Consider the following 11,355-nt stretch of genomic DNA (forward strand, 5'->3'; position numbering starts at 1 on the left):
AAAATGAATCTTTGATGATAGATGTCAGAGCAGTGGTGACTCTAGGAAAAGCATATAAACTGGGAAAAGACACAGGAAACTTGTTGAGGTATTGAAATGTTCTTTGTCTTGATCTGAGACATGGCTACATGGGTGTAGACATGTAAAAAATCATTGAAAGGCACATATAAAATCTGGGGATATTATTGTATGTAAGTCGTATGGCATGGACAGAATGTTGAGAGATGATGTATCTGGTATGTAGTAAGTGCTCAATAAACATTAGAACTTTTTCCTGCCTTGTTGTCTCCTGGAGAAAAGTACAAAGTGTGGCTTACCTGAGTTCCATCCACAAACACATATGATTTTCCACTGAGGGGACATGGGGACAGCCCCCAGATCACCGGGGAGACAGGGCCTCATGCAGAAAGCTGGGACACTAATCAGACTGTGTGAAGTGCTCCCACAGGGGAATAGGCAGCCAGCATGTGGCTGGATGTGGATAGAAAAAGATTCACTGCAACTGTGGAGATGGTGGGACATGCCAGACAGGTGATGGTGAGGCAGGAGAGCAAGGTGTAGAAGGGAGAGAGTTCAGGCCACAGAGGTGTGGTTGGGTAGGACACCTGGGAGCATGGGAGTGGGGCAAACCAGGAAAATACTTGAGTGCCAGGATGAGCTGTGTGGACTTGATTCCCTTAGTGATGAGGAGCTTTGACGTTTCTGAGTCACGTTGTCAGGCCTGTGTTTTGATGAGTACTCTGGTGAATGAATGTGGCGTAGATTGTTGTGAGTAGAAACTGCAAGAGGGGAGATTGAGTCCCACCCAGGAGAGTGCTTCAGAGCAGAGGGTTAGGGTGATTGCCGTAGGCTGGGAGGGTACAGGACTTGTATACTGTGGGACTACTCTCATCCACACCCTGCCAGGAAAGTGCAGCTTATTCTATAGCCAATGGACCAGAGCCTAGAGCAAGAGTTTGTTTTGCATCAGGAATGCTGGCTTAAGTATGATTTCCTAGAGACAGGGATACTTGTCCATTTATTTCAGCGAGGATGGAGGTGGGGAGGAACAATCTTGTAGAAGAAGGGGAGTGAGGGAAGTAGGGTGGGGCATTGGGAGGAGCTAAGAATGGGTGGGGTCCCAGCTAAATCTGCATCACCCTGATCCCATAGGGAGCTCTGAATTACACTCTAGAATGGGTCTCATTTTGAGGCAAGGAGGCAGCATTTTTTTATCCCTCTTGTCGGTTAGTCACCAGTTGCGATTGTCCCTGGTTGGGAAAGTGAGGATTGTAACCGCCTGGACAAGGCAGGTCCTTTGGTCCAGGGCAATTCTCTGGAGAAGGTGCAGCTGTGAGCCATGAGCAGCCAATACACGCCGTGCAGGGGCATCGATACACTAGCATGGAAAGAATAAAAGGATAAAAAAATCGGGGTAGGAGACCGCACATCTACTATAGCTCCTGTGCCTGAAGGGGATGCCCCTCAAAACTGATTTTACCTTTCCTTCGTGTGGGAGGGCTTTTCTGGGCCACCCAGCCTGAGCTGGCCACCCGCATCCTTTATCCCTTGTCAGTCACTTGGCCATCCTATTATCACCCCCTTGCCGTGACTCTTTACCCGCCCATCTCCTCCACTGGCAGAGCTCCTGCAGGGCAGAACCTGGTCCCGTCCACCTCATTGTCCCTCTCAGCCCCAGAGTCTGGCACCATCCTTGGCACAGAGGTGACAAATGCTACATTCCTCAGTGTCAGGGGTCCCCTGTCTCAGTAATCCTTATCTCTGTGCCCTCACCGCACGTCCTCAAGTCAAGGTTGTGGACTAAATCCTGACCTGGGGAGATTTGATGAGCCACCTGTGAAAACCAGGCAATGATCAGCTGAATTGAGAGTCTTCAGCCTTGGTTTTTCATTATATAGGCTTTAAAAAAGTTTATTTAAAACGAATCGTATGACAAATTTCTTCCCCCTACTCCTGAATGGCACAGTGGAAGACAATTTTGCTGTTCCTCTCTTGGAGAGAGGAAAAAAACCTAGGAGATCTTAAAGCTGAGTAATTATTTGCATCAGCAGGAATTCAGAACTCTGTGTTTGAACCAAACAGGTACTGGGAGAGGCTGACTGTTTAATTTCCTTTAAATGCCATTTTCATGTATTCAGTGCTGAGAGAATCACTTTGGGTGTTAGAGAATGAAAGAGAGGTCAATGGGGAGAAAGGAAGTTGTGACAGAGACTCAGAAAGCTGGTGAAAAGGTGATATATTTAAGACAGAGATTTTGCTGTTTGCTGGCAACTGCTTCAGAACCCAGGTATACACACAGCCTGTCAGCCTTGCCTCCCTGCTGGGCTTCTGAGCTGTGGAGAAGCTGGGACGACCTAGCATAATTCAACCTTTCAGAGACACAGTGTGATTACTTCCTGGAAGGAGTAGCAGGTGGTTAGACACAGCCTCCTCAGGTGAACAGTTCTCTCTGTCTCTAAGGAAAGCCACTTTGGGAGCTACAACAACTTTAGGCTCTGCAGCTGCAAGGTGCTGGATGAGTGAGTGTGCCCATCAAACAGCCAAATGAGGGTCTGGGGAATCTGAGAGACCATGTGTCATTTGTCTTATGTAACTGATGCTTCAGGGTAAGTTGAGAAGGAGATAAAATGAGTCTTCCAGGAGCTTCTGGCTGCCCCTTGTCTCTTTTCCTCCTTTTGTCAGTGCCTCTAGGTGTCTTCTGTTACTACTCAATTTCTTTATCTTAAAGATGTTTTTTACAATAGCATTCCATTTAAAAATGATATTCAAATGTGTTAAGCATCTCCACGTGCAAGGCTCTTAGCTAATCACTGGGATTCAGAGACCACAGTTTTACAAGGCAGACAGACATGTTATTAGGCATGGTATTAAGGAGGAAGATGTTTTGCTGTTTTGGAGCCAAGGTAGAGTCCAGAGAGTCCAGTTAGTTTAACGCTTTCTGGGCAGAGAGACCGGCCTGCACAAAGCCTTGGAGGCCTAAACCCCATCTTGGGTTCAGCGCTGTCCAAGTAGTTGGATATGCTGGAGAATGAGGTCAGAGTGTGTGGAGGGGAGGGATGCAGCTAAAGAGCTTAGCAGACACCTTGTCATAAGAGGCCTTTAGAAGAACCTCTGTATGCAGGAGCAAAGGTCAGAAGAGCCTTAACGTATGGCATTTGTCAATTGTAATAGCCGGGAGTGGCGATGACACAGGATTGAAGCCCCCTGATGGTTTCAGCAGTCAAGACGCTGGTGAGTGAGTTTTCTCTTGGGCAAGAAAGTTTTCCCAGCTCCCTTTATGTCACTCACACAGACAATTCTGCCTGTTGGTAGAGCTTTTATTTTTCCTGCCAGGTACAGCTGATAACACCAGAGCTCAAGCAGAGAGGAGACAGAGGGGATGACCAAAAGCCAAATCACTTGGGAAAGAATGGCCCATTTTTTCCCTAGAACACTGAGCAGTGAGGCCTTCTGTTCATATTTGACTGACAGGACCTTCCAGAAGTTACAAAAATGTTATCAAATTTGTGAAAAATTGATAGGTTGGTCATTAGCTACACAAATAACGTAGTCCTAAATGCTCATTATAGGTTAGCCTTGGCACATATGGTTTCTTCTGTCACCTGGAAGCTTTTCTCGTTCTGCCTTTATTTTATTCCATTCTCAGGAGTTCTCATCTTTCCCCCTCCGTTCCCAGTCCCATTACTGAGAATTAGGGAAGACTGTCCTATATCATTACACTGCTGGGTTAGTTGTGGTAGTGGTGGCTATTGATGATATGATGATGTTGATGTGATGATTATGATGATTAGGAAGAAATTATAATCCTGCGGCAAAGTCAATCATGGGGGATGCAGGTTGCAGCAATCACAACAAGCCCCTGGTATCTCGATTCCAGCCTGGCTCTGTGTTCACTGTGATTAGTAAATTACATGGTCGATGCGAAGGAGCTGGACCAAATTTCCACCAACTTCATCCTCCATCTTGGAAATTTCTTATCTGAACAAATCTATGATGCTTTGTTTGTTTTTAGTGGATGAAAAACATAGATGAAGAATAATTTTGTCATACCTATGCCTAGTACAGTCCCTGAGTCATGGCTGATATACAACATATATTTGTTTAATAATTAGCAGAAAGGCAGAATGAACCAAAATGTTGGGTTCTGAGATCTTCCCTTGGGTTTAGATTCTAATCCTTGGGAGCTTTCTGTAACCTGAATCACTTCAAGCTGCTTCTGAACTAGCTCTGAAATATACCAACTTGGATTAGTCACCATATGTTTACTGAGCACTGACATGGTTTGGCTCTGTGTCCCCACCCAAATCTCACCTCAAATTGTAATCCCCATGTGTCGAAAATGGGACCAGGTGTAGGTAATTGGATCACGGGGGCGGTTTCCCCCATGCTGTTCTTGTAATGGTGAGTGAGTTCTCATAAGATCTGATGGGTTTATAAGCATCTGGCATTTCCTCAGCTTGCACTCACTCTGTCCTGCCAAGCATCTGCTATGCGCCCAGAACAACGGGACTGAGAAATACCAAAGTGCCTCATGCCATGGACTCTCGTAATTCCAGTGGGACAGAGCTTCTTTGTGTCTATTTATTGACAGAACTAACTCCCTTCTTCACTTGTTTTGGCACGAGCCTTGTTCATTCCTAAATCCCTAGTGCATCAAGAATCCTATGGCTCAATAAAAGTTTGACGGGTGAATGACTGGTACTCACAAAATCATTTGTAAATACGGGTTGGGGAAAAGCCATTTGAGGGTCTAACACTAATGACTGTGTCTGCTGGAATTTGGGGGTGTGAGAGTTGACTTAGGCTGAGCAAAACAGCTCTGATTTTGCTTCTTCCCTGAATTGTTTTGAGACCTTAGACCATCTGTGGCTGGAATAAGCCTCCTTTCAGCATCTGTAAATGAGAGATTCGGATCATCACTTCCTTAATATCCTTTCCAGCTTAAATATACTAATATTTTAAGTCTATTAATAAGAATTTCTAGGACTCTGGGTTCAAAGATATAAAAAAAAAATGTGAGCCCTCAGGGTTGTGGCAGGATGCAAAAGACCTGAGGAGAGTCCCGGGAGCTTAGAACTTCCTCCTGCCTTGCTTAGTGCTTATTTTTGTCCCTTGTAAAATAGACAGGAAAACCCACAGTCTACTCTGGGGTGCTATGGCAATTAATTAGTTAATGTCTGTAAGGTACAAAAGGAACAAAAAGTGCTGCGTGTAAAAAAGTCATATAAATGCTAAGTGTTATTGTTTTTCATTTGAGTCTTCTCCCTTCTATCTCAGTTTCATATCAGAGTAGTCATAACTGCATCAGTTGGGGCTCCTCTGGCTAATTATGCCGCCAATAAAAGGGAAAAAAATTCACTTTTAAATTTCCGTTTTAATTTCTCTGTCTATGACTCCTCCTCCCTTTTCTCTAGTGTGTTGTTCATAGTTGCTAACTGCTCAGGGGTCAGTAAAAGTAAGTACTGCTGTTATTTCTCCACACTCATTACAGTCTGTGAGATACCAGCACTCTCCCCATGAGACGGCAGATGGCACTTCAGTGCCTATTGGGCAAAAGCTATGGAGGATACACAAATAAATGCCCCTGGTGGGTCTCTACCCTCCGGGGGTTCTGTCTGTGGGAAAGTTAGAGGCCAGCCCCATCTCCTGCCCCAGGGAGAATGTGACGAGCTTGGTAGGGGTAAGGCGGAGGGGCTGTTGATGGGCCGCACGGTCAATCCTGGCGTAATTGATACCTACATCATAATGCCATGCAACAGAACAACCTCAAGCCCAGTGGCTTAAAACAATACATGTTTATTTAGTCTAAGAGCCTGCAGGTTGGTGATTTAGACCCGGCTCAGCTGGGTGGCTTCCTTGTTCTCAGCTGGGTGTGCTCTCAAGTCTGGGGGTCAGCTGGCTATTGGCAGAGGTAGGCTGTCCGTGGAAGGGATGACTGGAGAGACTGAACGCTGCCCTACCACCCCATCGTCCAGTTGGCCAGTCTGGGTGTGTCCTTCCTAGGATATTGCAGAAGTGTGAGAACGAGAGGGACATCTGCAAGGTGTCCCGAGGCCTAGATTCAAAAGTGGTACATCCTTACTTTCGCTTATTCAAATGGCCAAAGGAAGTCACAGGGTTAAGCCCATATTTGGGAGGGGGCAGGGAGCAGAATGTAGATGGCAAAGGGCGGATACAGGAAGGGGTGAGGAATTGGGGCTATTAATGTAATCAGCCTGCAACAACATGCCTTAGCTGCAGCCTATCTAAATCTCTGGGGTCGGGACATTTGCATTTTTTACCAGTTCTTTAGGTTATTCTGATGCTCAGTGAGGTTTCAAAACAACTGGCCATAAGCAAAGGGCAGGAGAAGCTTGGAGGAGGTGTGGGATTACTGGCAGCCTTGCCCCAGTGCTCCTCACACTCAGCCTTCCTCTAGCCTTGGTTGACAATTCAAGAGGACTTCACGACTTCTTTAGTTACTCTGCGTAGTACAAAGTCCTCTGGTGTTAGTAATTCAATGTTCACTTCCTATGGAGGAGTCAAAACTTTGAACTGGGTTTAATGTGATATAGCCCCCATTTTGCATTTTCTGTTCTGCCAGCTAAGGGCAGAACACAGGAGAAGGAAGGAATGGAGGAGAAGGAAGGAAAAGGAATGTGGATGGTTTCTTCTTGTCCCCTGTGACTTCAGTGTCTATCCTTCCTACCCCCAACTTGTTAATCACAGTTTCTGTAGGTCTAGGGTTTAAAGAAGGGAGAAGAGGTGAGGAGCACAGAAGCATTTTTACTTGATGGGCGCTGGTGCGGACTGGCTGGCGTTCTTTCTGACTCTCTCTTGGGGCTCTGCAGACATCCTGTATTAGGTTGGGTGCAAAGTGGTGGGGGATATCTGGATGGGGAAGGAGAGGAAGCCAAGCAGGGATGTGATTTCAGGCAAAATCCCATGGAGATTGAATGGATTACAAAGGGACACTTTGGAGTATAAATCACGCCCCAGAGTTTGTCCCGATTTAAGGCAAAGAAGCTGGGCTTTCACACGCCACCACCTGTCCCATGAGGCACTGGCTTGGACTCATAATGGGAGTGGAATATGCAGGGACCTAAATTCCCAGAGGCTTTCAGCAATTTCCTCCTGCAGGGAAAGCAGCTTCAACTTGAGGGCACCCCTCCAAAGGGAGTTGCAGATGCAGCCTGTTAGAAGCAAAAGCACATAGAGGCTGGGAAATAAATGGACAAAAATGGTAAAGGGAATCCAAGGAAGATGGTGACGTGTGACAGCATCTCTCACACCCTCCCAACCTCTGCTCTGAGGCTCCCTCACTTGCATTCCCATAATGCACATGACGGACCCTCGCTCAGCTCTGAGCCTTCTCCTTCCTGCGGCACCCAGCCTTTCTCTGCTGTGGTCTACTTATTCAAGTGTCTCTCCTAGATGTGATGAAACGACCTATGACTATTTTCTCTTTCTTGCAAAGAGTTCCCCAGGAGACGCCAATGACTTCCTCATTCTGGCATTTCTGGGAATGCAAGCCCTGCTACCCAGCTTCCTCTCCGCTGGCTTGGCTGTCAGCTGTGAGTCTTGGATTATTCACGGAGGAGTCGGAAATCCGCTGTGACCCCAAACAGTGGAGGACATACCTCAATAAGTCATGGCACAGCTCTCTCCAAAGGAATTCTCAAAAATTCCCTTCCAATTGTTCAACTACCAGCCTTTGTAAGTGGACTTGGCAGTCTTGCGATTTTTGGGGAGGAGCCATTTCCTTTTTAAATTACAGAAGTGTCTGCCACCTCCTTTGGAAGGTACCTGAGGGAAAACTTCTGTTTCTTATACCCTGTTACACTGATTTCGTGTGACCTTCTGTAGGAAGGATGTTTGGTTGAATCCACAAACACCCATGGAGGTTTGTGTTCTGGGCCCCAGGGAAGCTGGAAGTATCAGAGCTGGGACCTCCTCGGGAGTCTAGGAGCTCTTAGTCTAGTAGGGAAAGGGAGCTCTGGACACATTGCCTTCCTCTCAGTTAACCAGCTTAGACCCGCCAATCTGACAGGAAACAATTTGAACCCATGGCAGAGCCCAAGACCTTCACATTGCTTTCTTTTTTGAAGGGGGAAATTGAGCACACCTCAGAAATTTTCTCAACTGAATGAGAGAAGTAGGACCACCAGGTTTTGAAGTGATTTTTCTCTCTTGGAGGTCAAGAAATTAAAAGAAAGCCCCAGCATCTTTACAGAGCAAGCACAGAGGAGTCCAAAGGTTTCATCAGAAAGGAAATTGGAGGCTCTGTCAGCACACCCCCCTGCCAGACTCACGGGAGCTGAGGTTTGCAGAAGGAATAGGCAAGTTTCCTTCATCAGTGCCGGGGTAGGTGGAGGCTTGCAGGAGTTTGACAGGCGCATGGTCTGTTCAGGAGAACCTGAGGGTTTGTATCCTCTACAGCATGGTGACCCTTAGCAGCCATCACTAGGCTGCTCCTGGTTCTCCGTTTCTGTGTGGAGCTGACTGAGCTTCTGCTTTAGGGTTTTGTGTTGTGCCTCAGAATTGCAGGGGGTAGGTGGTGTAGGTCACTTTGGTGCCTCAAAGTGCTGACTTCAGTTCAGCCTCTGCCACTTTCAAGGTCTGTATTTCTGGATATGTCCTGTTAGCCTTTCCAAACCTCAGTTTCCTTGTCTGTAAAATGGGGGCAACTATGCCTACCTTTCAGGATTGTAGTGAAGATGAAATGAGCTATCATGTGGGTAAAGCCCCTGGGACATGGTAGAGGCTTGGTAATTGCCCTTTTTTACTCCCTTGCCTTGCTGCCAGAATATTGTGGGGTTTGGAAAGGTGAGAATGATTTTCTTCCCCTCTAGAGCAACTACAGCCTGTGTTCTGGGGGCAGGGAGACTCAGCTATGAAAAAGCCAGCCTCATTTTGGTAGTGTGGAATGGTCCTAGGATGCCTGAATTCTATGGCAGGAGAGACCTGCAGTGCTCATGCTGCAGTGCCCCAGGTTGAGCAAGTTGGGTAAAGGAGACCAAGAAAGCTGAAATGACTTGCCCAGGACCACAAAGCCAGCGAGTGGCAGAGCTGGGGTCAACCCTTTGTTCTGTGTCCCTGCATTGACCCAGCTGCCCAGCCACCACGTTTTAGGAGAACAGAGTATGTCCTTGTAAAGTAAGTCCTGGCTCCAGGGTGCACAGCTGGGACCTCACCCTTGACCCCATGAAGTCTTCTGTTACATAGGGAGCAGTGGTCAATTTCCAAGCCAGGCAGATCAGCATGTTTCTCACTCCAGGAAGGTTTCCTGACCTCCTAATATCAAGGTAGGTGGCCCTGCTGGTCTCTTCTGGGATTCCTGCGCCCAATTTGTATGTTTATTTTTGTTCTCCCTGCCCTGGACTGTGAAGACGCGATCTAGCGTTTCTTCTTCCTCGTTGTGCGTCCAGCGCCTTCTTTATGCCCTAGCACTGGGTAGACCTCAGTAACTGTGTGTGTGGGTGAATGACTGGGCCAGTTGAATTCATTCTGCTGTTGCTTCCCCTCAGGTATTTTAGGCCCCAGTTTGAGTATGTGTCCATGGGGCACTGCCCTCCACCCAGGAATGACCTCCTAGCCTCCTGTGGAAGCACCAGGGCACTGGGGACAGGACCCTAATGGCTTTTGGCCTAAGCTAGTAAAGACTCATGGCTTCTCTCAGCTGCTTTCTTTCTACCCCTGAAACTTGAAGAATAACCTGAGTAGATGTCAAATGTACTTACCAAGACAGACATTCAATATCTGGACTTGCAAGCCTACTGGAAGCTCGCCAAGTGGCCCCCATTGGGCTGCCTCACATAGACCATCCACCTGATCACTTAGCACGCTGGCAGTGAATGTCCACTGCGTGTTGGCCTGGTGGCTCTGCCTCTGTGTAGGAAGGGGGATGAGCCAGCTGCTCTGAGCTCAGTCAGCATCAGCTTTCTCAGACATGGGGGAGGGTCTCAGGGGAATGGTGACTCACTTAGAACAGGCTTCCTTGCACAGAATGCCCTGTCCCTGTGTTATACAGAGCAGGAAGCTTTAACTGGATCATTGCATCTTGCCCCAGGAGGCAGCTAGCGGAGGTGGGAGGTGAGTGACATGGACAGGCTGCAGTGATTCTACAGAAAATGGCAAAGAGAGACATCTCCGAGATGGATTATGAGGGCAAAAGTCTTCAGGGTTCACTGGACTTGTTGGGGGTTGGAATAAGCACTGGGGAGGGCAGAGGAGAGAGAGGAATACGATGCTCTGGGGAGGAGCAGAGAGGCAGAGACGTAGTGATTAAAGTCTAATTGTTTCATGGCTTTTTCTTAAAACCACATTTTATTTGAAACTCACAAACTTCTGCTTCTAATTGTTTCATTGGTTATATTTGTCCTTGCTGCAAAATTTTGCAAATGAGACTAAATTCTCTGTAATGATACTTCTTTGTTGTTGTGATCATGCATTTACTCAGTGTAACAAATAGGCAGCTTCTTCAGAGTGAGGGTGGCTGCTGGGCTTCTAAAAACCTGGGAAATTCAGGAAGGAGAGTACACAACTTCAGCAAAACCTTAGCACTGCATAGGTCAGGGCAGTGCTTGCCTCTTAGTCTAAGATCCTCCTTTCCCTCTCTCCTTCCTTCCTTCCTTCCTTCCTTCCTTCCTTCCTTCCTTCCTTCCTTCCTTGATTCCCTCCCTTTCTCTTTCCTTTCCTCCTTTCTTTATTCATTCATCAAACATTTATTGAGCGTCTACTATGCATCAGCTGGGATACGGTGATAAGACAAATATAGTTCCTGTCTATCTAGCATAGATATGGTAGAAGCTGAATCATTGCATTCATTTATTTGTTCAATAAACATTCATAGAGTACCTAATATTTGATTATCTCTATGCTAGGTATCAGGAATGCATGAATGAACAAGAGGGAACCACAAATTCCCTTTGCCTTTGTGCAGGTTATAATCTGGGTGTGATGAGATGTTAGGCAAGGAGGTTCATAAAATAAAAATATAATGACATAGTTTGAAGTTTGCATAGTAGTCCATCCACATGGTTGTCTTTCCTTCATTGGCTCAAGTTTCATAAATGTGTTCAACCTGGAGCTATGGAAATGCACACTTACACATTAGAATAATTGTGGATATGTGCTTGTAACAGGGGGAATGTGTGTTTTCTTCGCATTTATTCTCAAGAGGGGGTGGCTTCCTGGGAGGGAGCATAAGATCTCAAGTTAACATCTTACTCCCTTTATGGTCATTCTTCCTTATCACAAAGAAGACCCAAGGAGTTACTGAGGCCCTTCAAAACTGTGTTGTTGGAAAACCAAAACCAGCTGCGGAAATAGTGGATTGCAGCCTCAGTTGGGACTCTTATTCTTTTTTTTTTTTTT

At 46.6% G+C, this 11,355-nt stretch overlaps 1 long non-coding RNA gene across 4 annotated transcripts in view; it reads left to right on the forward strand.

Annotated features, from left to right (window-relative positions):
• LOC119470070 overlaps positions 1-11,355 on the forward strand; it is a 30,922-nt gene that overhangs the window by 16,410 nt on the left and 3,157 nt on the right. For 2 of the 4 annotated variants that reach the window (XR_005198943.1, XR_005198942.1), the window contains exon 1: positions 9,906-10,071. The exons of 1 other annotated variant lie outside the window; for it this stretch is intronic. This is a non-coding gene — a long non-coding RNA (uncharacterized LOC119470070). Of the gene's footprint in view, positions 1-9,905; positions 10,072-11,355 lie in introns of those variants that run through there. One more of the 4 variants, XR_005198941.1, reaches the window with a different exon arrangement.

Source organism: Cebus imitator, unplaced genomic scaffold (assembly GCF_001604975.1).
Source record: "Cebus imitator isolate Cc_AM_T3 unplaced genomic scaffold, Cebus_imitator-1.0 Scaffold21, whole genome shotgun sequence".
NCBI classification, from domain to species: Eukaryota; Metazoa; Chordata; class Mammalia; order Primates; family Cebidae; genus Cebus; species Cebus imitator.